This window comes from Budorcas taxicolor, chromosome 14, assembly GCF_023091745.1.
Source record: "Budorcas taxicolor isolate Tak-1 chromosome 14, Takin1.1, whole genome shotgun sequence".
Classification (NCBI taxonomy): domain Eukaryota; kingdom Metazoa; phylum Chordata; class Mammalia; order Artiodactyla; family Bovidae; genus Budorcas; species Budorcas taxicolor.
Window position 1 is genome coordinate 28,034,913 of NC_068923.1, and position 27,223 is coordinate 28,062,135.

The following is a 27,223-nucleotide window of genomic DNA, read 5'->3' on the forward strand; positions in this document are numbered from 1 at the left end:
GTGACCCCATGGACTGCAGCACACCAGGCCTTCTTGTCCATCACCAACTCCCACAGCTTGCTCAAACTGATGTCCATCGCATCGGTGATGCCATCCAACCATCTTATCCTCTCTTGTCCCGTTTTCCTCCCACCTTCAATCTTTCCCAGCATCAGGGTCTTTTCCAATGAGTTGGTTTTTCACATCAGGTGATCAAAATATTGGAGTTTCAGCTTCAGCATCAGTCCTTCCAATGAGAATTCAGGACTGATTTCCTTTAGGATTGACTGGTTGGCCCTTCCAAAAGGTCCAAAAGCCCCTGAGGCCCCTTTTTTGGGGTGCTCAGATGGAAGTTCAAAGCAAAAGGGTTTTGCTTCCAGAGGAGTGGCTGTGAGGGTTTGACAAAAGACTCACCTCTCCAGGCTCTGCATTTTCCTCTCTGCCGGGTGAGTCACACTGCCTGAAAATGACAAACACAGGCAAATAAGATAAAAAGAATGACACAGGTGACTCAGCGGACATGGACACCCATCCGGCAGGTCTCAGAGGCCCCACAGGGGGCAGGGGACTCAGTAGAAAAGGGGGGGTGATTGCACTAAGGGATCCACTGAAGACATGGTTTTTTCTTGTCCTGGTTACAGACAGAATTTCTGAACTGCTTCTTTCCACGGCAGCTGCCTGAGTCTGGCGGATCCTGGCCTTATTCACAGGGAAGGGAGGCCATAGTTCAGAATCAAGACAGGATGGATGCATGTGTGTGACTCTTCCTTTGACTGTGGCAGAAAAAAGGCAGCGCCCTCCCCACAGAGGGCTGGTCTAGGCCTTACTTCTGCCCCCAAAATCCACCACCAAAATGAATTTGGATACTGGGATGTTTATGTGTAGAATAAGAGGATTCTGGGATTTATTTTAAAAATTCTGCTCCCTACTCTAAAATCACTGGGAGGCGATAGATGAAATAAGATTGGCAAAATGTTGACAATCGTTTGAGTGAAGGATACATGGGTCCATGAAACCATGCTCTCTACTTTGGGATACACTGGGTCACATCTAAGCTGAAGCAACTTGAGGTTAATATGCCTCTTCCATCTCTCTCTTCCTCAGCAGCAGCTGCCCCACAGGCTGTGTATTCCAGATGGTGTTAATGCCATGTACAAAACTAAAAGGAACTCACCATCTGCTTTGCCCTTTAGCAGAGCAAGAGATGAACTGTGATTGTATTAAGCCAGTGTGATCTTTGAGGCTTCTTTTGTCGTCTACCCTGGTCTAGCCTGACACACAGTGTGCAGCCCTTGAGGCCACACTGACTCTTTGCGACTCCAGGGACTGTAGCCTCCTCTGTCCAGAGGACAGGCTTCCCTGTCCATGAGATTTCCCAGGCAAGAATACTGGAGTGGGTTGCCATTCTCTTCTCCAGGGGATCTTCCTAGCCCAGGAATTGAACCCAGGTCTTCCACACTGCAGGCAGATTCCTTACCATCTGAGCCACCAGGGAAACCCCATAAGTTCAGTTCAGTTGCTCAGTCATGTCTGACTCTTTGCGACTGCATGGACGGCAGCACACCAGGCTTCCCTGTCCATCGCCAACCCTCCGAGCTTGCTCAAACTCAAGTCCATTGAATCAGTGATGCCATCCAACCCTCTCATCTTCTGTCGTCCCCTTCTCCTCCTGCCTTCAATCTTTCTCAGCATCAGGGTTTTTTCCAATGAGTCAGTTCTTCGCATCAGGTGGCCAAAGTATTGGAGCTTCAGCTTCAACATCAGTCCTTCCAATGAATATTCAGGACTGATTTCCTTTAAGATGGACCCCATAAAGAATATATCTATTGCCTTTTCCCAAGTCCCTTCCAAGTTATACAAACTTTTAGTTTTATTTCTTTTCGTTTTCCTATACCGTCTCAAATCCCTCTGCTATGTCAGAGTGCCATCTCTGAGTACCTTCAGTCTTCATGCTGCTCTCTAAGCCAGCACCCAGGATTGATGATGACCCCCACATGGCCTGACTTGCAGTAGAACAGGACCACTTACGGGAATACACACTCGGGTCACATCAGGTGTGTGTGCAAGAGGGAGGTCAGATCTTATTGCTGGTACATATAGAGTTTCCAGTGAATCAAACCCCTAAGTATAGGGATTTCCCTGGTGGCCCAGTGGCTAAGACCACGCTCCCAATGCAGGGGGGCTGGGTTCAATCCCTGGGCAGGAAATTAGGACTCACATGTCACAGTTAAGATCCCACGGGCCACAATGAAGACCAAAGAGCCCATGTGCCACAGCTGAGACCCAGGACAGCCAAACAATTAAAATAAACACAAATAAATATTTTTTAAAAAAGCCTAAGTGTATATCGTCGTGCCTCTGTGAAACCTATCTTATTGTACCGTTTTTGTAAAATTGGCCTTTAATGGAGACCGAGAGGCTTTGCTCCATTTCCTCCTAAGCGGCCATGCCAGCCTCTCAACAGCTGTCACCCAGCTGAAAAGAATAGGACGAACTGGGGGGAAGAGTCAGGAAGTATTGCAGAGAGTCCCCAGTCCTATGTTTCTTATACACAGTAGTCCCAGGTTCTTGGAGGGATGCTGAGAAATGAGTTCAGTGGGAGCTGTAGTTATGGGGACTTTTTTCTGAGCTGAAAATCAAGATACATATCAGATCAAAAATGTGATGCCACTCATGTGTGGGTCAGGCTTGGAGATTAATATGGAGGCTGACTTCGGGGAGTTTTAGCAATATCGGATGGTCCTTTGGTTAAGAGGAAAGGACCCATGGTCACAAGGTTTGCCCAGGCTGCAACTAGAATAGATCCTGTTGTTCAGAGGTGTCAGAGTAGGAGGGGTTCTAAACTGACATCATAGGGGCTGAAAGGGCCACTGGTTGTGATCCACAGGTAGAGAGCAAAGGAATTGGCCTTTGGGGCCAAGTAGGCCTGCATTCAACTCCTGGTTCTACCCTTATCTACCACGTAAGCCTCAGGCATGTCCCTAAATTTCTCTGAACCACAGTCTCTTCACTGAATTCCATTTGAATGGTGGCACCTATTTAAGGATTGGCAAGAGGATTAATAGATGAAGGCTTATAGAAACCTCTTAGGAGGTATTGGAGCTGAAAGAACCATTTCTCATCCCTTCTCCTCCCACCAGGTACAATGGTGCTTCTCCCACTAAGTACTTCCCTCTCTAGGTACTAAGATGCTTCTTGACCTTTTGGCTAAGATCAGGTATAGTATGGGGCTTTCCAGGTGGAAAAGTGATAAAGAACCCACCTGCCAGTGCAGAAGACTCAAGAGATGCATGTTCTATCCCTGGGTTGGGAAGATCCCCTGGAGTTGAACATCGCAACCCACTCCAGGATTCTTGCCTAAAAAATTCCATGGACAGAGCAGCCTGGTGAACCACAGTTCATGGGGTCACAGAGTCTGACACGACTGAGCAACTGAGCACACCACTGGGTACTAGTTACTTCTCTAAGTACTAAGGTTCTTCTCCCTCTTGGTACTAGATACTTCTCTCTCTAAGTACTAAGGTGCTTCTCCCTCTTGGTACTAGGTACTTCTCTAAGTACTAACGTGCTTCTCCCTCTTGGTACTAGGTACTTCTCTCTAGGTACCAGGTTGCTTCTCCTACTAGGTACCTATTCCCACTAGACAATAGAAGGAACTGTCTGCAGAAATGAAACATTTCACTTCATTTAAATGTCATAATCTTTAGCAATGCAGACTGCCTTGCAGCAGTGGTTCACACTGCATGCTAGAACACGGATATATCATCCATATCCGTATTCTAAACAGAGTTTTTTTTTAAGTCCAATGCCTGGGCCTATCTCCAGGGAACTCTGATTCAAGCAGTCAGAGTAACTCTCATGCACCACTGAGTTTGAGAACCATAGCCCCAGTGCTTTCTACATCCCAAGAAAGGGCACTCACCCGCATAGCACCCATGGGGCAAGGAAGGAACCCTCTCCAGCAGACAGCTGAGAAGGCAGTACGGGTAACACCTGCTCTGATTTCAACTTTATCTTGCACAGAAAATGGAAAAAAAATCTTGTTGAAAAACCCATTTGCTGATATATGTCTCTTGGAATTCTAAACCTTGTACACCAACTTGATTGAGGCAATTTTTTTTTAATTAAGAGACTGGCAAACAAATAAAGGAATCATCTCTGTTCTTTGGCCATAACTTTTCCTAAAACACCTGCAGGGGAGGGAAGGCAGTTTAAAGCATGAAGACTCAAAGTGCAAGGAACAGCATCAGAATCCAGACAGGTCCAGCAGGAGAAAGAGAAGCGAAGATTCGGTATTAACTCTGCTCCATAGACTACTGTGACCCAGTATTCATCAGTCTTTCCCAGCATTCCCAACATGACAACAGAACTGCCCTTCCCATGAGGAAACAGGAGTAAAGCAGTAAAGAGAAGGACGGTCTGCCTTCAGCACTCTCATGGAGGATGAACATGTTGACGGAATTTTACATGTCTCTGAGCCAAGGCAGGAAGGTTAGCAGCATCTGTGGAGTATTCCAGAAATCATACCAGCCCCATAAATCCCAGGGCAAACCCTTATATCCTTTTCATTCTTTATGTGCTCCTTCAGTCTTTATTTAAGCAGCCAACACGTAGATGTCCCAGGCACACAATGGATGTTCCAAGTACCTAAAGCAGAAAAAGGAATCAGCTTCCTCTCTTGCATCCCAGGTGGCACTAGTGGTAAGGAACCTGCCTGTCAATGCAGGAGACAAAAGCTGCAGGTGTGATCCTTGGGCCCGGAAGGTCCTCCGGGGCTGGGCACGGCAACCCACTCCAATATTCTTGCCTGGAGAATCCCACAGACAGAGGAGCCTGGCAGGCTGCAGTCCAGCGGTTCTCAAAGAGTCAGACACGACTGAAGTGACTTAGCACGCGTGCATGATGCTTTAAAAAAAATTCCTCAGACACCATTATATTAAGGGGAAGCAGAGCTGTTCTCTGTTTCGAACAATTGTCTCCAGGCTTCAAACCACTTGAGACCCAGCCCCAGCCCTGTCTGATCCCCACTTCTCTCCCAGCTCACGCCATGACCTGGGCAAGTCACTCGACTCCTCTGTACCAAGATTTCTCTCTAATTAAGATGATGGCAGTTGTTCAACCTGCCTCCCAGGATTGCAGTAAGAATCGAGTTTGCACAAACTCAGGATGGTGACTTAATGAGGCTCTGTCTGCACCCATGGAGATGGAGGCTACAGAGAATGGTAGAGGGAGTGAGGAAGTGGAGGTCCACCCAGCCCCCGCACAAAGGGCAGTGACGAGGGAGGGGGAGGAGGGTCCTGCTGCTGCTGACGGTGGTAATGTCACAGACACCACAGCCATGACGATGACCCTTGTCATCTCTGAGTACAGCCTCTGTACACAGGCTGAGCAGCGACCAGGTAGAAAAGGGAAAGACAGGGGCAGACAGCAGTTCCTCCTCTCCCTGGGAGCCCACCTTGGATGCATGCATAATCTACCCAAGGAAACTCATGTGATTTAATTTTTTTTTTTTGCAATTCCTTTCCACCATTTCCTTTTTGTTTAAATTAAGGGTGAGTGTTCCATGGAAGGTGTCCAAAAAAAAAAAAAAAAAAAAGATCAGATTAGAATGGGTGGTGTTGACTGCCACTGATAACCAAGTATCCATGCAGTAATGTTGGTAGCCCACCTTTCTGCCCAGGTGCTCAGCAAACCAATACAGATGGGATCTGACATCTGGACCCATGGAAATAGTGGGGTACCCCTCCCTCAGGGATGCTCTCCCAGGATGTTACAGCAATCTTTATGAGCCAGAGAGCAGAGGAGGGAGGAGGGCAACTAATGTTTGCCTAGTGCTAACTAGGTAATCCTCCCAATTATCCTCTGCAATAAAAATCATTATCCCCATTTTACAGATGAGACAACTTGAGGTTGTGGAGATAAAGTGACTTATCCAAGATCACATGGCTAATAAGCAAAGGAACTGGAGCTTGAGAAAAGCCTGGCTCATTGTATACTAAGTGCTGTGGGAAATGAGAAATAAATATTCCAGAGTTAATATGCTCTTTAATGAACTTTCAGTCCAGTGAGGGAGATGAACAGGTGCAACTGACATAAAAGATATGATGGAATACAATAAATGGTAACACACAATAAAAGGACTTTAAGGGCCCAGAGGAAGGAACAATGAATATTGACCCCAGATCTAGATGGCATTTGAAGGGGACCGTGAAACATGAGAAGAACCACAGCAGGGGAAGAAGAGGGAGAGGCGGGGACGGAAGGAAGGGCAGGGGGGAGAAAGGCTGGCCCCAGTAAAGGCCGGGGGTCAGAGAGCACCTGCCAGGCTGCCCAGAGTCACCAGGGCAGACACCACGTGGTTTCCTGCTTCCAGTTCCTTTCCCTCCAGGGTAGGATCCAGGCAAGGCTCACCAGGGCTTTCGGAAACTTCGCTCCTCCACAAAACATGAATTACCACAGTCTTGTCAGGGCTCCCTGGTAAATCAGTTGGTAAAGAATCCGCCTGCAATGCAGAAGACCCCGGTTCAATTCCTGGGTGGGGAAGATCCGCTGAAGAAGGGATAGGCTACCCACTCCAGTATTCTTGGACTTCCCTTGTGGCTCAGATGGTTAAGAATCCACCTGCAATGAGGGAGACCTGGGTTCGATCCCTGGGTTGGGAAGATCCCCTGGAGACGGAAAAGGCTACCCACTCCAGTATTCTAGCCTGGAGAATTCCATGGACTGTATAGTCCATGGGGTCGCAAACAGTGGGGACAGACATGGGGTGGCAAATAGTGGGGACGCCACTGAGCAACTTTCACTTCGTTTCACTTCACTGTCGGTCTCCCCGATGTCCTGTTCCCTCTTTCAGGCTGAACTCACTCTTGACGGGACTCACTTTCCACTCCCACCATCCACCTCTTACTCTGGCAGGCCACATCCTAATCAATTAGAGGGCTGGACGTGGTACCCTCACCCTAGGCAGATCAGTCTCCCTTCCAATGGGTTCCCGTCAAGCTTTCATTCCCATGGCGCCTACTCAACTCACCAGTGTATGTGTCCTTATCTCCTGTGAGGCTGTGAGCCTCATGAGAACCGGGCTCTTATTTAGTTTCCCAGACTATAACACAGCTCCTGGCACACAGAAGATGATAAGCAAATAAAGTAGAATGGCAAGCTGAGCCAATGAAATGACAATGGGGAGACACGAGAAATGAGGAAAGAGAGGAAATGGGGGCCAGATTTTGAGTTAGAGCAGGGTTTTTAAACCAGGTTCATTTGTTCCCCTTTTACCGTGTGGCCACTGGGGAGGGATTGATGAGTTTTGGGGAAAGAAGCAATACATCTTGTGCATCAGGGTCTAGCATGACTACAGAGAGAGAGCAGGGCTGGGGGCAGAGAAAGTCTTTAGGAAGCTTTTGTGATGGTTCAGACAAGAAATGAGAAGGTGGACATATGACTCATTCGAAGAAGCCTTTTGAAAACTGGAACCTTACGAAGGGGGAAAGGGGGTGGGATGAACTGGGAGATTGGGATTGGCATGTATACACTGTGGATGTTATGTATACCATAGATAGGGCTTCTCTGGTTCTCAGCAGTAAAGAATCCACCTGCAATGCAGGAGTTGCAGGAGACACAGGTTCGATCCCTGGGTCTGGAAGATCTCCCAGAGGATGGCATGAAACCCACTTCAGTGTTCTTGCCTGGAGAATCCCATGGACAGAGGAGCCTGGCGGGCTACAGTCCATAGGGTCGAAAAGAGTCAGACATGACTGAAGCAACTTAGCACGCACAAGTACACATGCATAAAATAGAGTACTAATACTACCAGTGCCCTGTGGTGACCTAAGTGGGAAGAAAATCCAAGGAAGAAGGGATATATGCACATATAGCTGATTCATTTTGCTGTGCAGCAGAAACTAACACAGCATTATAAAACAACTGTACTCCAATTAAAAAATTTTTAAAAACCACTGAAACCAGAGGACACAGAGCACATTCAAGCTCTAGCTGAAGTGGCCAAGAGCTGTCCTGGAGGACTGGCAGGATTCCATGACACCAGGCAAGACTGCTGTTCACAAGTCTGGGGAGGGGTGAGAAATCGCCATGTGTACATCAGAGCTCTTAAGAAATATTACATGAATAAGTGGAAGCCTTGGCAAGCACTTCCCTGGGAAACCGCCTATTACATGACTAAGGCCCTGAGAAATCTCTGTTGATGGCCTGGCAGAACCTTCGCCGGCCGAATCTTTCACTGAAAACCTCAGAGGGCTTCTGGGAGCATGTGGATTATGGGCTGTGGGAATCTCGGGTCATAAAACTTTCGCCCAGCTGCTCGAGTGCCCAGCCGGGCAATTAAGGAGGATGCTTTCAAGCAGATCAAAAGACTCTAGTGAGGTGATCTCAGGAAGCTTCCTGCCCTCCCTGTGAGGAAGGCAGGAGTCAGGACTCATTATCCTCATTTTACAGATGAGAAAAGTAGGTTCCCTGGTGAGTAAGTCCCTTGCCTGAAGTCAAACAATCAGCAAAGGGTGGAACCCAAAATAAGCATCACAGTCACCCAATTCCCAGGACATCATCACTTCAGAGCCTTCCATTCCTTGGAAGCTGGATTGCTTCTTGGGAAGTCTGGAACCACGTTTGGGATGTTAGGGCCTGGAGTGGTCCACAGGGTCTTTTCCAACCATCTAGCACCCACAGACACTTCCATGCACACACAGTGACTTGCATCTGTCCTTTGCAACACTGAGGTGTCTTGATAGCATACCCAGGCCCCCAACCTAACAATAACAACCCAGTTACTCCTTGGCCAACCTATATGCAAGCCGTTTAAGAGGACACACTTGATCTTAGCCATCATCTTAGAGAACTCCTCAAGTTCATAAAGTCATACCTGATTTCAAATCCCAGTTCTGCCCTTGCTCTCCCCAGGACCTAGTCAAGTTACTGAACCTAAGTCCCACTTCCCGCATCTAGGAACTGGAGATATTCAGAATAGCTCTCTAACTGGGATATTGTGAGGCGTCAGTGAAGTCAGGCACATAAAAAGCACAGCAGAAAGCCCAGCATGGAGTAACCATTCAATAAATGTCAGCAATTATGAATAGCTTCGCTCATATGAGTGATCTGAGTTTGAAAAGTAACTCTCCGTTCTCTGTCTGTTCATAGTCTGGTTATTAAAGAGTTAAGTTCAGATCTTAGTATCTGACCAACTCCTTCCCTTCCGGACAAGGAAGTTTATTTTTGCTCTTAATAATCTCAGCTACTTGCCATGTTTTAAACAAGAGGTGATTCATTTCTCTTCATTCAGAGGATACCTGTTAGAGCAAGAATGCTGTGTCTGGCTGGTCAGGGCCTTAAAATTCTCTCTGGGGTCCTGCCTTGTACCTCCCTTGTCATTGTCACCTGGTCATCAAGTCCAGTGTCCTACCAATTCAAGGCAGCTGACAAGGATAGGTCAGAGGCTGGGATTCTGATGCAAGATGGTACAGGCAGCTGTGGTCCCTGACTCCAACAGCATCTTCACCTGGGTCGATTTTATCATGTCTTCTGACCTGGAAGATGGTCTCTCCATATGAACCCTGGTTATTTAATGCACTTGAAAAGTCAAGTCCTTTTATAGGCTATTGTTCTTTTTCAATATTATGGTTGCACTTCATACACACCAATGTCCCATCCTAATCCCATCAGCCCATCCTGCAGATCATCAGCAGATTGGTGACAGTCCCCATAAACTCTGCTGCCTTCTTGCCCCAGATCCCTACATCTCTTGGTCTGAGCTCTTTCTATGCCACAGTAGTGCACTCAGCCCTCTCTGGGGGCAGGCCAGGGAGATAATGCCTCCGTAAGTGACCCTCAACTGATACAGAACAAGAACTAGTAGATAAATACCCCAGTGAGATTACCCCTCCGTGGGGCAACTTCGAGATCAGCCAGTACTGCCTCTTAAAGGGCCCATAGCACACCTCAGGCCCAGGTGCCCACGGTAACAAGTGACTCATTTGCGCACATTCACTGGCTTCCTCCTTTCCCTGGATCAGTTCCTCACTCCCCAAATGAAGCTTCCTCAGATCACCTCCATTCTGACTGCTGGCACTCAAAATCTCTGCCTGGGGTCTGCTTTTGGGAGAACCCAAACTAAGACAGATTCTTCAAAGAAAGTTGCGGTTATACGAAAAGAGCACAAACGATTTTACATTAGGCAGACAGTGTGAAGTATGATATAGAGCAAGTCTAAAATGAATAAAACCCCTGGTTACAAAGTCTCTGTCTCAACAGAATCCTGCAACACTGTTCTTGTTGCTCAGGAGCCCAGTCATCTCTGACTTTTTGTGACCCCGTGGACTGCAGCACACCAGGCTTCCCTGTCCCTCACCATCTCCTGGAGTCTGCCCAAGTTCATGTCCATTAAATCAGTGATGCCCTCCAACCATCTCATCCTCTGCCCCCTTCTCCTCCTGCCCTCAATCTTTCCCAGCATCAGGGTCTTTTCTGATGAGCCGGCTCTTCACTTCGCATCAGGTGGCCAAAGTATTGGAGCTTCAGTTTCAGTATCAGTCCTTCCAATGAGTATTCAGGGTTGGTTTCCTTTAGGCCTGACTAGTTTGATCTCCTTACTGTCCAAGGGACTCTCAAGAGTCTTCTCCAGCACCACAGTTTGAAAGCACCAGTTCTTTAGTGTTGACTACCAGTTAACTCAAGGTCAGGGCCTCGTTCACTAGTCATGCCTACCCTGACCATGAATATGATGTGAATGCTTCCAGAGTCTGTAGCCAGCCAGTGCCGAGCTCTCAGAAATAAATGAATTAGAGTCTCCGAAACCAAGAGGATCAGCTTGAGTGCAGTGGCTCAGAAGTTTTTCAGTAGCCTCTTTACATCTTGGAACTTGACTCAGAATCTGCAAGCATAGAGGTTAAAACCAAAGAAAACAAAAATTAGAAATATTCCATTTAAATCTCCTTGTCTATTGAGAGCAAGGTGGCATTATCTTACACACCAGATGCAAACAGAGGCAGGCATTTTTCCCGGATCATCAGGGAACACAGTGGCACGCTGGACAGAGACAGTGGCCCTGACGCAGACACACCAGCCTTGGCAAGAGCCTCCAAAGCCTGGCCGTGGACATCAGAGCAGAAAGTTGGAGCTGAAGACGGGAAAAGTAAACACCACATGGGAGCCAGAAGGACAGAGTTCACAGGTACACACAAGTCATCCCCTGGGACTTCCAGAAATAACAGGCGAAAGTCTTGGCAAGGACTCCAAGGCCGTGGTGGAAGAGACTAGCACCGGGGGAGCATGGATAAATAACTATAATGTATTGATGATGATAAAGGTGATGGATGTGACGGATATGGTGACCCTGACTCTTGCCCAAACATGTGGTCCCTGGGGACTTAGGAATATAAAATCATGTTTTTCCTAATGGTATTGTAAGTCCCTATAGTACAGCAACTCACCTCACCTTCTAGTGTGTTGTTAAACACTCAACACTGGGTGAAGAATATAGATGAAGAGAAAGAAACAATTTTCTTTTCTATTTAATGAAAGAAGTGACAGTGTTAGTCACGTCTGACTCTTTGCAACCCCATGGACTGCAGCCTGCCAGCTGCCTCTGTCCTTGGAATTCACCAGACAGAGGCAAGACACTGGAGTGTGTAGCCATTCCGTTCTCCAGGGGATCAACCCAAGATCCAGAGGTGGAACCCGGGTCTCTCACACTGCAGAAAGACTCTTTACCATCTGAGCCACCAGAGAAGTCCTTGTTTAATGAGCTTAACACAAAAAGTTTAAGCTTCATCCCCTTGCTCTTGTCCCTTGGTTAGAGGCTGCTTTTTCGCTGGGTCTGCTGAAGACAGAAGCCTGTGTATTCAGTGCTTCACACCGGCCTACTTATCATCACATCACAGCCAGACCCACCTCAAATTGGAAAGTATAATCTCAAAGCCCTCCCAGGTTGGCCCAGCTCTAAGAACAATCAACTCAGAAAACGTGGAATGGAGAAAGCATCTTTGTAGGCATGGACCATTTCCAAAATAATAAATGATGCTGCTATAAAGCACAAAGTGTGGGGGTCCCTCGTTACACAGCAACAGGTAATTAACACATCCTCGACTGAAGGGCTGTGTCCCACACTTTAGATAACACCATTCTAAAGGACCGACATTAAGTCACCATTCCAGTGGGGTGAGTGGGATAATGATGAAAAGCAGAGAGGCAGAAAGCTAGATGAGAAGTCAAAGCCTCAAGTTCTGGTTCCAACTCTATCAAGACTCCCCAGCTGTGTGAGCTCCGTGAGATCATTTCCTCTTCTGTAAAGTGGAATTCATGATAAATATCCATCTTACGTCACACTGTCATTATTAGACTCAGATGACAGAACCCAAGCAAAGCTTTGTTAATACGTGAGATTATATCCCAAGTAAGGGGTTATAATCATCCACGTTATCAAAATCATCCTTATGGATGGCTGTTACAAAGTAAAGCCGGCAAAAGTTAAAGTTACTCAGTCAAAGTAAACAGAACCCACTCTGAGTAATTGGAACAAGGTGAAGTTAACATGGGAAATGGGCTACGCAGCTGATGGAAAGGCTAGAAACCCCACCAAGAAGTAACGGGGCCACCCAACGATTAATAAGAGCAGCAAGTCCCTCAGCTGGAGGGACAGAGAGAAGCGGCAGGATCATAGGAACCCAAGGCCTGGGGTCGCCTTATAAGAAGCTAGAACCGTGGTGGGAGCCAGAGCCAAGAAAGAAACACAACCTCTGCCACGCACTCCTGAAGGCGGCGGGGAAAGGAAATGCCCTTTCTGATTTCTCCCTTCCCAATGCCCTTCAACAATGGTCCAGTGCCTCCCATGTGCCAGACCCAGCCAGAAACCAGCTGACACGGGAGTGACAAGTGGACCTGGAGCCAACAAGCCCTGGGCCAAAGAAGCAGTCTGTTCAAGCAGAAATGCAGTAACACACTGGAAATGGAAGTGACACACTGCAAAGCCCCAGAGACTCAGACTCCAAAAGAGCCCGGCAACTCATCCGGCGCAATCCCTCATTCTCCAGGTGAGGCTTCGAAGAGGAAAATGATATGACTTGCCCCAAATCAGCTGGCTAGGGGCAGCCTGGATCCAGGGCCTCTGAATTCCCAGCTCATAGAGTTTTCTTCACAGCGTTAACTTTAGCAGAGGCACTTCAGCTTCACAACAGGAGGTATTCCAATAGTTGATTTCTAAGGTGGCTATTTGAACCTGAGAACTCACTTTCCCCTGAAACAAGGTTATCTTGGCTGACTGACGGTGGTCCCAGTCTGGCTGTTGAGCCCACAACATGAGAAGAAAAGAGGGCTTCCCAGGTGGCTCAGAGGTAAAGAACCTACCTGACAATGCAGGAGACTCAAGAGATGTGGGTTTGATCCCTGGGTTAGGAAGATCCCCTGGAGTAGGAAATGGCAACCCGGTCTAGTATTCTTGCCTGGAGAATCCCACAGACAAGGGAGCCTGGCAGGCTGAATTCCATGGGGTCACAGAGAGTCAGACACGACTGAGCAAGTAAACACACACACACACACAACAGGCTGATGAGCATCTTTCTCCCAGGGCAGAAGAGAAGAGAGTCTCCCCCATGTCCTTGCTCTGCCATCCAAGGTGTGATGGGTGTGGGGACCCCCACCACCCCTACTGCTATTCTTTCCCACAGTGGTCATTCCTGTGGCTGCAGGGCTAGCAATGGAGGAAGAGCACCTGGAAGGCTGAAAGCAGGTTCTTTTTTTAACACCTTTGTACCCTCAGCACCCTTCCAGTAACCAGTCCAGCCCAGTCCTGTGATTGCCAGCATGCCCTCCCTCGAGGGGTCTGAAATAGCAACTTCAAAGAATAGGCATTATTATGAAATCCTTTTATATTAGGAAAATGAAAAAAAAAATGTCTTTTGTTTTTCTGCTACAAGTGAAACAGTAAAATTTGCGTGCACACACACAAAGTGCTCTTAGATGGTGAGGAGAGTGAGGGGAGATGCTGAGAGATGGGGGCCAGTTATCTGTGAGATGAAGGCTCCATTCTCTGGGGCTGCAGTGGGTTCATTCTCCTGCAATTTGGGCAGAGAATTCTTTAACTGCTGCAAGGCTGCCCACACTAGATCTTCTGGTTTTGGACGTGGTTCTTCCAATTCGTGAGCTCCAATTTCAATAACCAACCACCCAAAAAGAAAGAAATTACCCATCCACCCAAAAATGAGAATGAGGGCAAATTCCCCAGGAACTTAAAATGCAACTTTGGTGCTAATGCAGAAATGGAAACCGAAATACACTTTCTGCTCTGCAGGTCAAAACGCAGAGACGTATTTCCTCAAAACTTGACCCTACCTCCCAGCTGCAGAGAACAGGAAATCCAAGTCTGTAGAGCTTTGAGGCATTCACACTCCAGTGGCCTCGGCCGTGAAGCTTCCCTGCCCTGCAGGGTGGAAGCGATTGGTCCCCATCCCTTACCCCATGCCCCTCTTTCTTGTTCCCATCCCACTGGGCCAAGGACACCAAATACAGTCCCACAAGTAGAGCACTGGCCAATTCAGGAGATGCCATTTCCGTCAGCTGCGGTGTGAATGGCACCCCCCGGAGCTGTGCCATGCTTCTATTAGAACATCTTGCCGATAGCGGTGTTAAGACTGACACCTACAAGGTCACAAGCTTCTGGCTGAGCTACAGTCATCTCTGTGACTCTAGCACCCAACACAGTGCCTGGTACAGAGACTCTCAATGTAAACTTGAAGGGATTTCAGAAGCAATGAATTTGAGAGGAGAGTCAGCACCCCACTTAGACAGGAAATAAGTAGTTATTTTAAATAGCAGTAGCATCCTAATTAGAGTATGGATTCTTCTTCACATAACCTTGGATCCTTTAAAGAGTAACTATAACAGAGTGATTAAGATCTCTGGCTCTGAGATCAGAAGGATTTGGTTTTGAATCCTTGCTCCACAACTACTAAACCAAAGCTCTCTAAGCCTTAGTTTCCTCATCTGTGAAGATCTACTGAGATCACGCCTTAGCCTAGTGTCTGATACACAGTAATGTACAGTATGTCTTGGGAGTAATGATGAAGTAGATGGTTAATGGCAATTAAGCAACAATTAAATGTTAATCCTAAAAGGCGCATTTTAGTTACCAATATTTATGTCCCACAAGGATGAATATGCCCAGGGCATACTGAGTGCTTGTATGTATGTGTGTGCTCTGTCATGTCTGACTCTTTGCAGCCCCACGGACTGTAGCCCGCCAGGTTCTTCTGTCCATGGAATTTTCCAGGCAAGAATACTGGGTGGGTTATGGGTTACTGTTTCCTACTCCGAGGGGGATCTTCCCTACCCAGGGATCGAACCCAAGTCTCTTGAGTCTCCTGCATAGGCAGGTGGATTCTTTACAGCCTCGCCATCTGGGAAGCCTCTATTGAGCGCTTGGTTAATGCTTACTGAATGAGAGAGAAAGGAGAGACCTAGTGAGAGAATGAGAATCAAGGGTGGAGGGGAGTGAGTAGGGAGAGGGAAGACGGGAGGGTGGAAGGGAAGAGGGCACTGAACCAGGAGTCTGGAGAGATACAGCTTCAAATTTGACACCACTAACACTGTGACCTTAAGTCCCTTTCTTGGTCTCAATCTGCTCCTTTTTTAAGATCAAAGGTCATTAGATGGTATCTCAGGTTCCTTCGCCACATCCCCTCCCTCCTCTCTCCTGAACCTTTTTTGCAGCTTTCCTTCATATCCTGCAGGTGGTGCTGCTGAGTTAAGAAGAAAACCTGTTTTTCTGCAGCCTGGTTCCCAGCTGCCAAGTCTCTGCTTGAATAGCAGACTGGGAACTAGAGAAATCACTTACTTGTTGCTGAAAATGCCCCGGGGCAGTAAACGAATCATTCCGTTTCCTTTCTTGCCTACTTGGCCTCTCCTGGTGCCATGAAAGCTCTCTGGGTGTGGGGAGGCAGCTGGCCCTGAAATTCCAAGTCCAGTTCCACTACTTCCTGGCCAGTGACCTTGAGCAAAGGCATTTGCCCTCTTGAAGTGTCAATACGGACACCCCTGGAAACAGGGGGAAAATTTGTTAAGTAGTGTTCATCACTTGAAGAGCCCAGTGCCTGGCCCATAGTAGATATTCAAGAAATTTATCTGCCTTTCCTTCCCTGCTTTTCACTCACTAAGGACTACGGCTAGCGCTTGAGAAGAAATGAAGTGTGCAGTGCCAGAGTGATGAGGAGGTGGGCTTTCCAAGGGGATTCACTGAGGATAGGACATGTCATCTGAGGCTGGAAAGATGAGGAGAGATGTCCCAGGCAAAAGGGCCACCCCGTGCAAAGACAGCCAGTCTTACCCAGCTCCCCTGCCCCATACTTTACAGACTGATCCTGAGTCCAGCGGCTGTGTCTCCTGAGCCGGAGCCCACCTTGTTCACGCCTCTAAGAAGGTAGTTATCTGCCTGTGTTGTAAGTTATATATATCCAATCATGTCTCTTTAAGGACTAGGAGTGAATTTTATTCATCTTTGCCTCCCTGGAGCCTGGCACAACAAATGCCTTAATGAATAGATGAGCCAATGAATGTACCACCTTGGCATCATCCTGGCTCTTTTTCTCTGCATGCTAAGTTGATTCAGTCATGTCTGACTCTTTGCGACCCCATGGACCATTGCCTGCCAGGCTCCTCTGTCCAAGGGATTCTCCAGGCAAGAATGCTGGAGTGGGTTGCCACTCCCTGCTTCAAGGCATCTTCCCGACCCAGGGATTGAACTCATGTCTATTATGTCTCCTGCATTGCAGGTAGGTTCTTTACCACTAGCGTCACCTGAGAAGCCCTCTCTTTTTTCTCTAAGCCTTTTTTTTTTTTTTAATGTGGACCATTTTTAAAGTCGGTATTGAATTTGTTACAACAATATTTTGTTTCCATTTCACATTTTGGTTTTTTGGCCTCCTGGCGTGTAGAATCTTAGCTCACTGCCCAGGAATCAAATCAACAACCCTTGCATTGGAAGGTGAAGTCTTAACCACTGGACTGCCAGGGAAATCCCCTCATCCAGTCACTCATTGGTTATCTCGATACACAGGCATCCTGACCTTTAGCTTCACCTCCCCCAACACGTATCTAGCCCTTGCTACCTGGTGGGTCCTCAATACATGCTCACATTTTTGAAATTAAGTTGCATTTTCATTTACTGAGTACCTGCAGTGTGCTGGGCACTGGAGATGCAAAGATATGCAAGGAAGAGCTCATTTTAGAAGAATAAAAGAACAGGAACACATATGAAACATTCACTATGTTCACATCCCATGGCTAAGTGCTCTGTACATACTCTTAACGCTCACCAAACCCTATGAAATGGGTACTAAGATTAGCACCATTTCACAGATGGGGAAAGTGAGGCTCAGCTGAGGAGACTTGTACAGGATGGCAGAGCCAGACTGAAAGCCAGGAGTCTGGCATGAAAGGCTGTGTTGTGAACATGCACAGGTGTGTGTTTACAAATCACGTGTTCAGTGTGGGAGAGCTCAGTGTGCGATGGCAGTTGGGAAAGATTTCCCAGAGAAGAGTCAGGAAGGGCTTTCCAGATGGATCATGGTGCCAGTGGGGAAGGTGCTGGAGAGGGAGAGGAAGGAACATTCTGGAAGGAGAGAAGAGGTGTGCAGTCTGCAGGGAACATGGCAGAGAGACAGAGCCTGTCTGGGAGACGCCGCCTGCTCCTCCCCTCTGGAAGGTCAAGTGCTGGGTCTAGAACAGGGCATCTCAGGAAAAGACACACAGTACTAGAGACTCTAGAAACACATTCTCTAGGGATAAGTCTAACAAATAGAAAGCTACCCCCCCCCACCCCACCCCTTTTGGAGAGCTGATCTGTGTGACTTGCCTGCTTTAGTCTGGGCAATCAAAACATACAAAGGCCCCAAACACTTATTCAACATTCACTAAACACCTACCAAGTGCCAGGCACTTACCAATGAGCACCCAATCTGGGCTGTATATGTTGTACTATGAGAGCTGATGGAACAATAAGGTTTGAATCTGTCCAGGTGTGAATCTCAGCTCTGGTAAACACTCACCTTGCGCAAGTTACTTCTCCCGTCCGTGTCATGTTTCCGCGTGTGTTAAAAGAATACTGATAAATAGCAATCATACAGGACTGTTGTTTTAAATGAGTTCTTTCATGTAAAGGGCTTAGAACACAGCCTGGAAGATACTAAGCACTTAGTAGATGCTGGATATTTACATGTGTGCTCCCATTGAAAATTTACTCTTGATTGAACACCTACTAAGTGCTGGGCACTGGGCTAGAAGCAGGTTTAGAGATATTAAGGAGAGAACCAGGGGGCCGAAATGGCATCACTTGTGCTAAATCCCATGATATCAAAACTGGATTTAAAACCTGACTTACCTGCAATTTCAACCTTCCCCCAAAATGTAATCTTCATCACCCAGTCTGGAATTTTCTGGTTGGCACCAACGAGGTAATCTGTCACAGGGGTGTGTCCCTCCCCACCCCCTTCCTTTGACAAGCAATTCACATGACAAAGATACCTGCTGGTCCTTTCCCCAAAAGAAGAATTTCTGGCCTGAAATGATGTTTTCCTTTGCAACATTTTCCTTTGCCCGTCCTGCCCATAAACACCTTCCCTTTGGTCCAGCCCCTCCACGTACCTATCTACTTGATGTGTGTGTGTGTGTGTGTGTGTGTGTGTGAGTCACTCAGTTGTGTCTGACTCTTTGCGACCCCAAGGACTGTAGCCCGCCTGGAATTCTCCTGGCAAGAATGCTAGTCGAGTGGGTAGCCATTTCCTTCCGCAGGGGATCTTCTGACCCAGGGATCAAACCTGGGTCTCCTGCATTGCAGGTGGATTCTTGCCCTCTGAGCCACCAGGGAAGCCCACTTACTCCGTGGTACGCTGCCTGATCCATGAGTCGTTGAGTAAGGCCAATTAGATCTTCACATTTACTCACTGAATTTTGCTTTTTAACAGAGATGAGTAAGACTCCAGCCACTGTACTCCAGCAGGGTAGAGTCTAGTAAGACTGAAGCTTATGATGGAAGTGATTACACCACAGAAGAATAGTCCTGTATTGATAATAATGAGGGATTCTCGTCTGCGGGGTGATTCTTGGGTGTGAAGCTCTGTGTAAAACTGCCTGTGCATCCGATGCTCCCCACAGAGCTTTAGCGAGACCATCATTGTCTCTAGTTCTGCTTGAAGAAACAAGACTTCTCAGCGAAGGATGCAGCTGGTGGCTTGGTTCAGAGCAGACGCCAGGCTGCTAAATAGGGTGAGCAGAGCTTGGGGATAGGGGATGGGCACGAGGAAGGAGCAAGGTCACCCTCTGGTGGGTGAGAGGGGAGGCCACACAGAGGAGGCGATGTCTGAGCCCTGCCTTAAAGGGTGCTGATGCTGAGAAAAACGGGGGGGGGGGGGGGGAGGGGCGGGGGGCGGGGGACAGGGGCGCAGAGCACCTGCCGCAGAGGTCAGAAGGTAAAACCGTGAAGGAAGCTGGGGTGTGGGATGCCTTTAGTGCTTAGCTATGGGGTTCAAGCTGTTCCTGCAGAAGACGGAGACTTTTTGCAGGTTTCCAATCAGGGACATGCTGCTCTCCACTAGCCCCTCGGCCCGGCCCGCCTTCGGAATCTGGGCCAAGCCAGGATCCTCCGGCTTCTCATTAACGCGCGGGTCAAGAAGCCCGTCCGGCCTCCATATGGCGCGTAAATAATTGACAGTGATGGAGCGTGTTTATGTGGGATGCCCGCCAGTCGCCTGGCTCTTCAGCCTCAGTGCTTCCTCTCGCTCCGCTGGCCAACAAGGTCCCCGGGGACCCGCAGGGTGGCTCGGAGGCTCGGGAGCACCCGAGGACTCCGTCCAGCCCGGCCGAGCCGTGGGAGGCAGGGATTTCACGGTCCGGGAACGCCCGGAGCCCTCGGTTCTGGTTCCCAGGGAAATCACATCCACTCCAACCCCGTGAAAGCCTGAAGGGGCCTTTCCAGTTCTCAGCACATTTCTCAGAAAACAAGTTAGAAAGGGCTGAGGCAGCCTGGGGGACGGGGCCTAGGCTGGGCCTGGAAGTGAGGAGCTGGATGGGAAAGGCCGGGTGGGTGGGAGGTTCCTGCCTGAGCCTGCAGGCACTCGGGCTGTAAGATCCTCACCCCCGTGTTCTAGCTATCCCCCGTTGAAAATATTTAATCCATCTGCCAAGTGCAAAAATTAAATGGCACAACTGTGACTGTGATTATTAAGAAGAAATACACATATTTGCTCTTCATCCTGGTTCCTTACATAGAATTCCTAAAACTCTTGGAATTTCCGAGGTGAAGAGAGTGATCAAGGTGTCTTTTGTTATTTAAGTGAGGTAACTTTTGGAAAGCCCCGACTTCACCTAAGAATGGGGGCGGGTTGCCAGGGAGACCAGCCAAGTGATTACAGGGTGGGAAATTTCAGCCCTACCCTCTAACCTCTGGGGAGGGGAGAAAGTCTGGTGATTGAGTTCAGTTGCCTAAGGCCAATGATTTAATCAATTGTTCTGACTTCCTGAAACCTCCATAAAAATCCCAAGAGATGGGCTTTCAGAGAGCTTCCAGGTAAAAAACCAAATTTCTCCACAAGCCAGAGTGATGGGCCTCAAACTCTGCAGGGGCAGAAGCCCCTGTGTTTGGGATCTCATCCTATGTATCTCTTCACCTGGCTGTTGACTCATATCCTTTCATATTCGTTGTAATAAACCAGTAGTTTAGTGAGTGAACTGATTTCCTGAGTTCTGTGTGTCGCTCTGGCAAATTAATCCAACCCAAGGAGAGAAACATGGGAATCTCCAATTTATTGCTAGTCAGTCAGAAGCATAGGTAATGATTTTGACTTGCAATAAACATCTGAAGTGGGGGTAGCCTTGTGAGACTGAGCACTTAGGCTGTGAGATATGATGCTACTTCGGATAGAAGTAGTGACAGAATTCAGGTAAGCTGTAGGACACCCAGATAGTGTCTCGAATTTCTTGGCACTGCGGGAAAAAAACACATGTCCGTATTACTGTCAGTCATATGGGTAAAATCAAAATAATATCCAATTTAATATGGTCGTGTGACATGGAACAACAGACTGGTTTCAAATAGGAAAAGGAGTACGTCAAGGCTGTATATTGTCACCCTGCTTATTTGACTTATATGCGGAGTACATCATGGGAAACGCTGGGCTGGAAGAAGCACAAGCTGGAATCAAGATTGCCAGGAGAAATATCGATCACCTCAGATATGCAGATGACACCACCCTTATGGCAGAAAGTGAAGAGGAACTAAAAAGCCTCTTGATGGAAGTGAAAGAGGAGAGCGAAAAAGTTGGCTTAAAGCTCAACATTCAGAAAATGAAGATCATGGCATCCGGTCCCATCACTTCATGGGAAAAGACAGTGGAAACAGTGTCAGACTTTATTTTTGGGGGGCTCCAAAATCACTGCAGATGGTGACTGCAGCCATGAAATTAAAAGATGCTGCCTCCTTGGAAGAAAAGTGATGACCAACCTAGATAGCATATTGAAAAGCAGAGACATTAATTTGCCATCAAAGGTCCATCTAGTCAAGGCTGTGGTTTTTCCTGTGGTCATGTGTGGATGTGAGAGTTGGACTGTGAAGAAAGCTGAGTGCTAAAGAATTGATGCTTTTCAACTGTGGTGTTGGCAAAGACTCTTGAGAGTCCCTTGGACTGCAAGGAGATCCAACCAGTCCATTCTAAAGGAGATCAGTCCTGGGTGTTCTTTGGAAGGACTGATGCTGAGGCTGAAACTCCAATATTTTGGCCACCTAATGTGAAGAGTTGATTCATTGGAAAAGACTCTGATGCTGGGAGGGGTTGGGGGCAGGAGGAGAAGGGGACGACCAAGGAGGAGATGGCTGGATGGCATCACTGATTCGATGGACGTGAGTCTGAGTGAACCCTGGGAGTTGGTGATGGACAGGGAGGCCTGGCATGGGGCAATTCATGGGGTCGCAAAGAGTCAGACACGACTGAGCGACTTAAATGAACTGTGACCTCTATTGAAGTTGCATTCAGCTACATTGTGACACCAACAACTATTATACACAAATTTGCATCTAAACCAAGTCAGTGAGATGTTGTGAATTTAGTTGGGTATGGAAGCTGAAGATAAGTTCAGACTGAATAGAAAGATGCCTTTGCTCAAATCTAGGCAGAAGAGGAGATGGCTAAATTGTTTAAGGACTGCCACCAGTTAAAATTAGTAAGAAAGCTTCCAAAATTTACTGAGATATTCCGATTTTATTAAATTCTTGCTGCAACTCTGAATTATCTTATTAAATATACTAACTTGTAATACTAAGCTAAAGAAAACATGGCAATGGCTTTATCACGAGTGTGCACACACACACAGATTCTCATTATTCATGGTAGTTATGTCTCATAAAGTTGCCATGAACACTATATTAATGCTGTACCACTGTTCCTAGGGGAAATATAAGATTAGGTTCCTGTGAGCCTCTGGTCACAACATTTTCATCAATCCATCAATTCATAACCTTGTTTTATATGTGTTTCTGTTTAAAGGTGCTGGTTTAGTCACTAAGTCATGTCCAACTTTGCGACCCCATGGACTATAGCCCACGAGGCCCCTCTGTCCATGGGATTTCCCAGGCAAAAATACTGGAGTGGGTTGCCATTTCCTTCTTCAGGGGATCTTCCCAACCCAGGGATCAAACTTGGGTCTGGTGCACTGCGGGCAGATTCTTTACCAACTGAGCCACCAGGGAAGTCCATATTTAATTTATGTTGTTGATTCATCAACACTGAACTCGCAGTTAACAACGCTATAACCCATGTCTGAAAGAAGCTTAGTTCATACACCTATATTCCCCATAAGATACGTCATAACCGTCTATGCTTAGGGCACTACACAATATAAGACACTTTGCTTGGGGGTGATTTTAAACAGCAAAATCCCCCAAAAGAAGCCCCAAAATACTCAAAAGGTGGCACTAAATAGAGTATAGAAAGGACCCTTGTTTACAATACAAGAGCTTAAGTAAGAAGACTATGCACTGTTCAGGTGGGAACATGAGTGCTGGGTGAGTCAAATGTTTTCACTGTTCTACACATGACCACAAATGATTGTGAAAGAACCACGAATAGAAGTTTAGGGGCTACAAGCAAATATTAGCAAGTATGCAAATTTGCAAAAGCAGACTTCACAAATAATGAGCATCAGTGGTGAGTGGTGTACGTATTATACTAGAGTGTGGTCCCCAGGGATGCTGGCCCATTGGGAACCCTGTCCTCTGGTTTCAGGCCCTCCAAGCAGATACGGAACAGCTGCAGCTGTGGTTGGCAGCTTCTCATGGTTCTGAGCAGCACTCACATGCAAAGAACGCTTAGCCAATGCTTTCTCTGTGGACTATTTAAAACAGCTTGCACTACTCTCTGCCCAGGAGTCATCTCCTAATACATCCTCCCAGTTAGTGGCAACTTTGGTCCAAAGTCTCACCCAGCACCCTCCTTCTTGAGCCCCCACCTGACTCCCACACGGGCAGCTGAACACTCTCATCTCTCCCTGGCCCCTTGGACCTTGTGTGATAACAGGATCCATTGTCCTCTCTGTATCCCCACCTAGGGTTCTAGACCCAGAAAGCAGAAACCACATCTAGTTCATTTTTTTTTCATTCCCCATACCTGGCACAGTTCCAATGACCAGGAGATGCTGAATGTTTGAATCACTGAACAGTAGAAATGACAGGGTCATTCCAGGCCTGAGGATGCTCAAAGTGGGGACCATGACCAATCAGCAGCCCCACTGGGGAGCCTGTCAGCAATGCAGATTCCCTGGCCCCTCCCCAGACCCTTGGAATCAGAATTTCTGGTGAGGGGTCTAGCAAACTATATTGTAACAAATGTTCCAGAATATTCTTGTGCCCACTAGATTTCAGAAGCTCTGAGTTTGTTTGACTCCCCTCCACCCCATTCCTTTACAGTGGAGGGTTGGTAAAGAGACACGTTTCCCCAAAGGCACACATTTGGTTAAGGGCAGAGGTAGAGAAAGAGCCCACAGTTCTAACTCTTGATCCTGAGCGTTCCACGGTGGGGAGACCAGCTGCCCTTGCTGAAACCAACTTTTCGCAGTGTTTGTCCACAAGACAAGCATGGTTCTCATCTTGGTCCTCATTCATGGCTCTCCATCTTCTTCCTCCCCCTCCTTTTTCTTTTTCGTTTCCCCTCCTCTTCTTCCTCTCTCACCCTCTCTTCCCCTATCCTTCAACTTGGGGAAATAGCTTAAGCTCTTGGGCACCTACTTCCTTTGCATGTCAAATGGGAACAACCACCGGTCCCCTGGCCAATTCAGGTCAACCCAAAGAACACAAGTTACCTCCAAGTGGATGCTCTGGTGCTGACTGGAATGACACAATTTAGGGGAAAGGCCTTGAAAAATTCAAAACGTCTACTCAGAGGGCAAGACTTAGCTTTAAAACCTTCCTCCATTAGGATGTCACCGGGATTCCCACCGCCAACCCTCCCTGCCCCCACCATCCTCTCCCTCAGCTGTGAGAACAGGATTTGTTTTTTTCTGCAGTGGGCTCTGGGTTATACATACAGGCAACTAGGTGAATGTTCTGGGAGGCCGTTAGGGTTTCTCAGAATGAGTCATTTTTTCAAAAATAACAAAACCTCTCGACATCACTTGATTTCAGCATTCTCGCCAGGCTCTTGTAACCTCTTTTGCAATTGCATTCCAAACACGCCTGACTTTTTTCTCAGGCTTGATGGCAAGTCCCCCCCCCTCCCCGCCCCCCCGCCACCCGCTCCTTCCAGCAGAAGGCCTGAGAGACAAAGAAACCAAGCCCCAGGATCTGCCTATTCTGGTCCAGAATATGTGTAGATTTCAGAGGGAGGGAAATGTTTTGGAGGCTCTGGATGTTGGCAGGGGGTGGGGGTGCATAAGATCAAAGAGGCTGCCCTGGCTTCCAGCCTGCAGTTATGCACTGGAATTTAACAAACCACCCTGCTGCATCTCCTTCTTGACCCTCATTAGGACTGAATAAGGATCCCAAGGAGCTTCCCAGGTGGCACAGTGGTAAAAGAATCCACCTGCCAATGCAGGAGGTGCAGGAGACTTGGGTTCCATCACTGGGTTGGGAAGATCCCCTGGAGGAGGAATTAGCAACCCACTCCAGTATTCTTGCCTGGAGAAACCCATGGACAGAAGAGCCTGGCCAGCTACACTCCCCGGGGTCGCACAGAGTCAGACATGACTGAGCGACTGAGCATGCACGCACGCACGCACACACTACAAGGATCCCAAGAGTGATAACCAACCACTGCTTAATGTGTCATGGTTTTACAAAGCACAGTTCACCTCCATCACCTCCTGTGCTGATGAGAACACTAGAAGTTCCTGGAGAAGCTTGGAGAAAGTGAACGTCTTGCCTGAGTTCTGACAGTTCATGATGGTGATAGTCTCCACGCACTGAGTGAGCCAGGCGCTTTATCGCTTGCATCCACCCATGCCCAGATAGGTTGTTACTCTTCCCATTTTCTAGATAGAGAAACTGAGGCTCAGAGAGGTTAAGTAACTTTTCCAGCGCCCCACAGCAAGTGGCAGAGCTGGAACTGAAACCCAGATGTGCCTGGCTTCAAAGCCTGTATCTTTTCCAACCTCTCAGAGGCAAATCCTGCTCTCCAAACACTTTGCACACTATTCCACTAACACTTGTTGTGGATTTGAATTTTCACTCTGTGTACCTCCATCCTATGAGCTCCTCAAAGCAAAGATGGTGCTTCATTCATCTCTGTACCCTCAGCACACAGCTTGCTAATTGACACAGAGGTACACACCCACCATTGGATGAAATCCCTGACAGACTCAACCTCTGGTCCTCAAAGGGCAGAACTGGGTGTGTCCCCTACACTCACTGCTACCCCCATTCCAGAGCACTCAGAGCCTATGGTCTCCAGGAAGTGTCACATCTAAACCTGCTCCTTGGACCTCCTGACCTTGGTAAAGACATCTCACCTCCCCAAGTTCCCAGGTTTCTCATCTGAGCAAATATGTTACTGGACAGGAGACCTCAGAGGACCTCCAGGCTCTCACAAGTGATGCTTCTGAAAGGGCATTGAGATTTCTCAAGAAGACAGGGCCTAGCACATTTGTTGGTTGAATAATAGTTGTTTGCAAAAAGGGCACCGCAAAACTCATTAAGAGAATCCATAACATTGATCCAGTAGTATACTTAGCATTTGCTCTTGTTTCTATAAGATCCTTGCACAAAAGGGAAAGTAAAACCTCAGAAGTCTTAACTCTGTGTGACTAAACTCCTGTGTGAATGAAATGCAGATATCGGTATCACTATTGTGTCTGCCTCGCATTAGGACTCAAGGTGGATGTCACGTTCCCACAGCCCCCACTCTCTCCAGCTGCCCCATCACCAGGTTGAGTGGGCTGACCTTCTGCCCCATTTAGGTCAAGGCACACATCACTTTTGTATTAAAATTGCCCGCTTATTTCTCTCTTCTCCGGGAGGCTGTGCTCCCATATTAATCTGTTTCCTACTACACTTCGTACCCGGTGGCTCTTTGTATCTTCAGCATTTAGCCAGAGTGCAAGCAAGAGATGCCACTTAAGAAATGTTCGATGATGGCATAACTTCCCCAGTTCCAGACTCCTGCAGAATCCTGTTCTGAGGGCACATCCACAGGATAACCCTGGGAACTAGGCAGCATATCTCTCCTTGTGCCCATTTTAAAGATAAAGGAACTAAGACTCAGAATGCTGACAGACTCATCCAACACTGCACAGCCCAGAAGGGGTAGCTCCCACACACGTTACAAGACCGCAGACCGTGCGATCTCGGGTGGGAGGGGGTCCTTGATAGCCATGCAAAACAGAGCTCATCCAACCTGGTTTCAACAAAGGAATCTTATTTCTTTTTTCCCCCAGTGAAATCTTACTCAGAATCACAGTACAAATAGTTTGGGGGGAGAATCTACCCTTGATAATAAAAAAGTAGAAAAATTAAACACTCATCATTTCAGCCCCTGAGCTGGCCCTCAGGAGGAGGGAAGGGGTTCAGCAACAACATTGGAAAGCCACTGATCCAAACAGACGTTCTAGAACATTTGCGTTTATGTTCTAATCTTGTGTTCCTTCAACTGCGGCACCTGCTCCCCTAAAGTTGCCTTCCTCATTCAAAATCTCCCTTGCGGCCAGCTCTGTGTGAAGCCCTGTGCTCAAGGCTGCTGAGGAGGCCCCAGGTAGGTTGGACCTGGGGTCC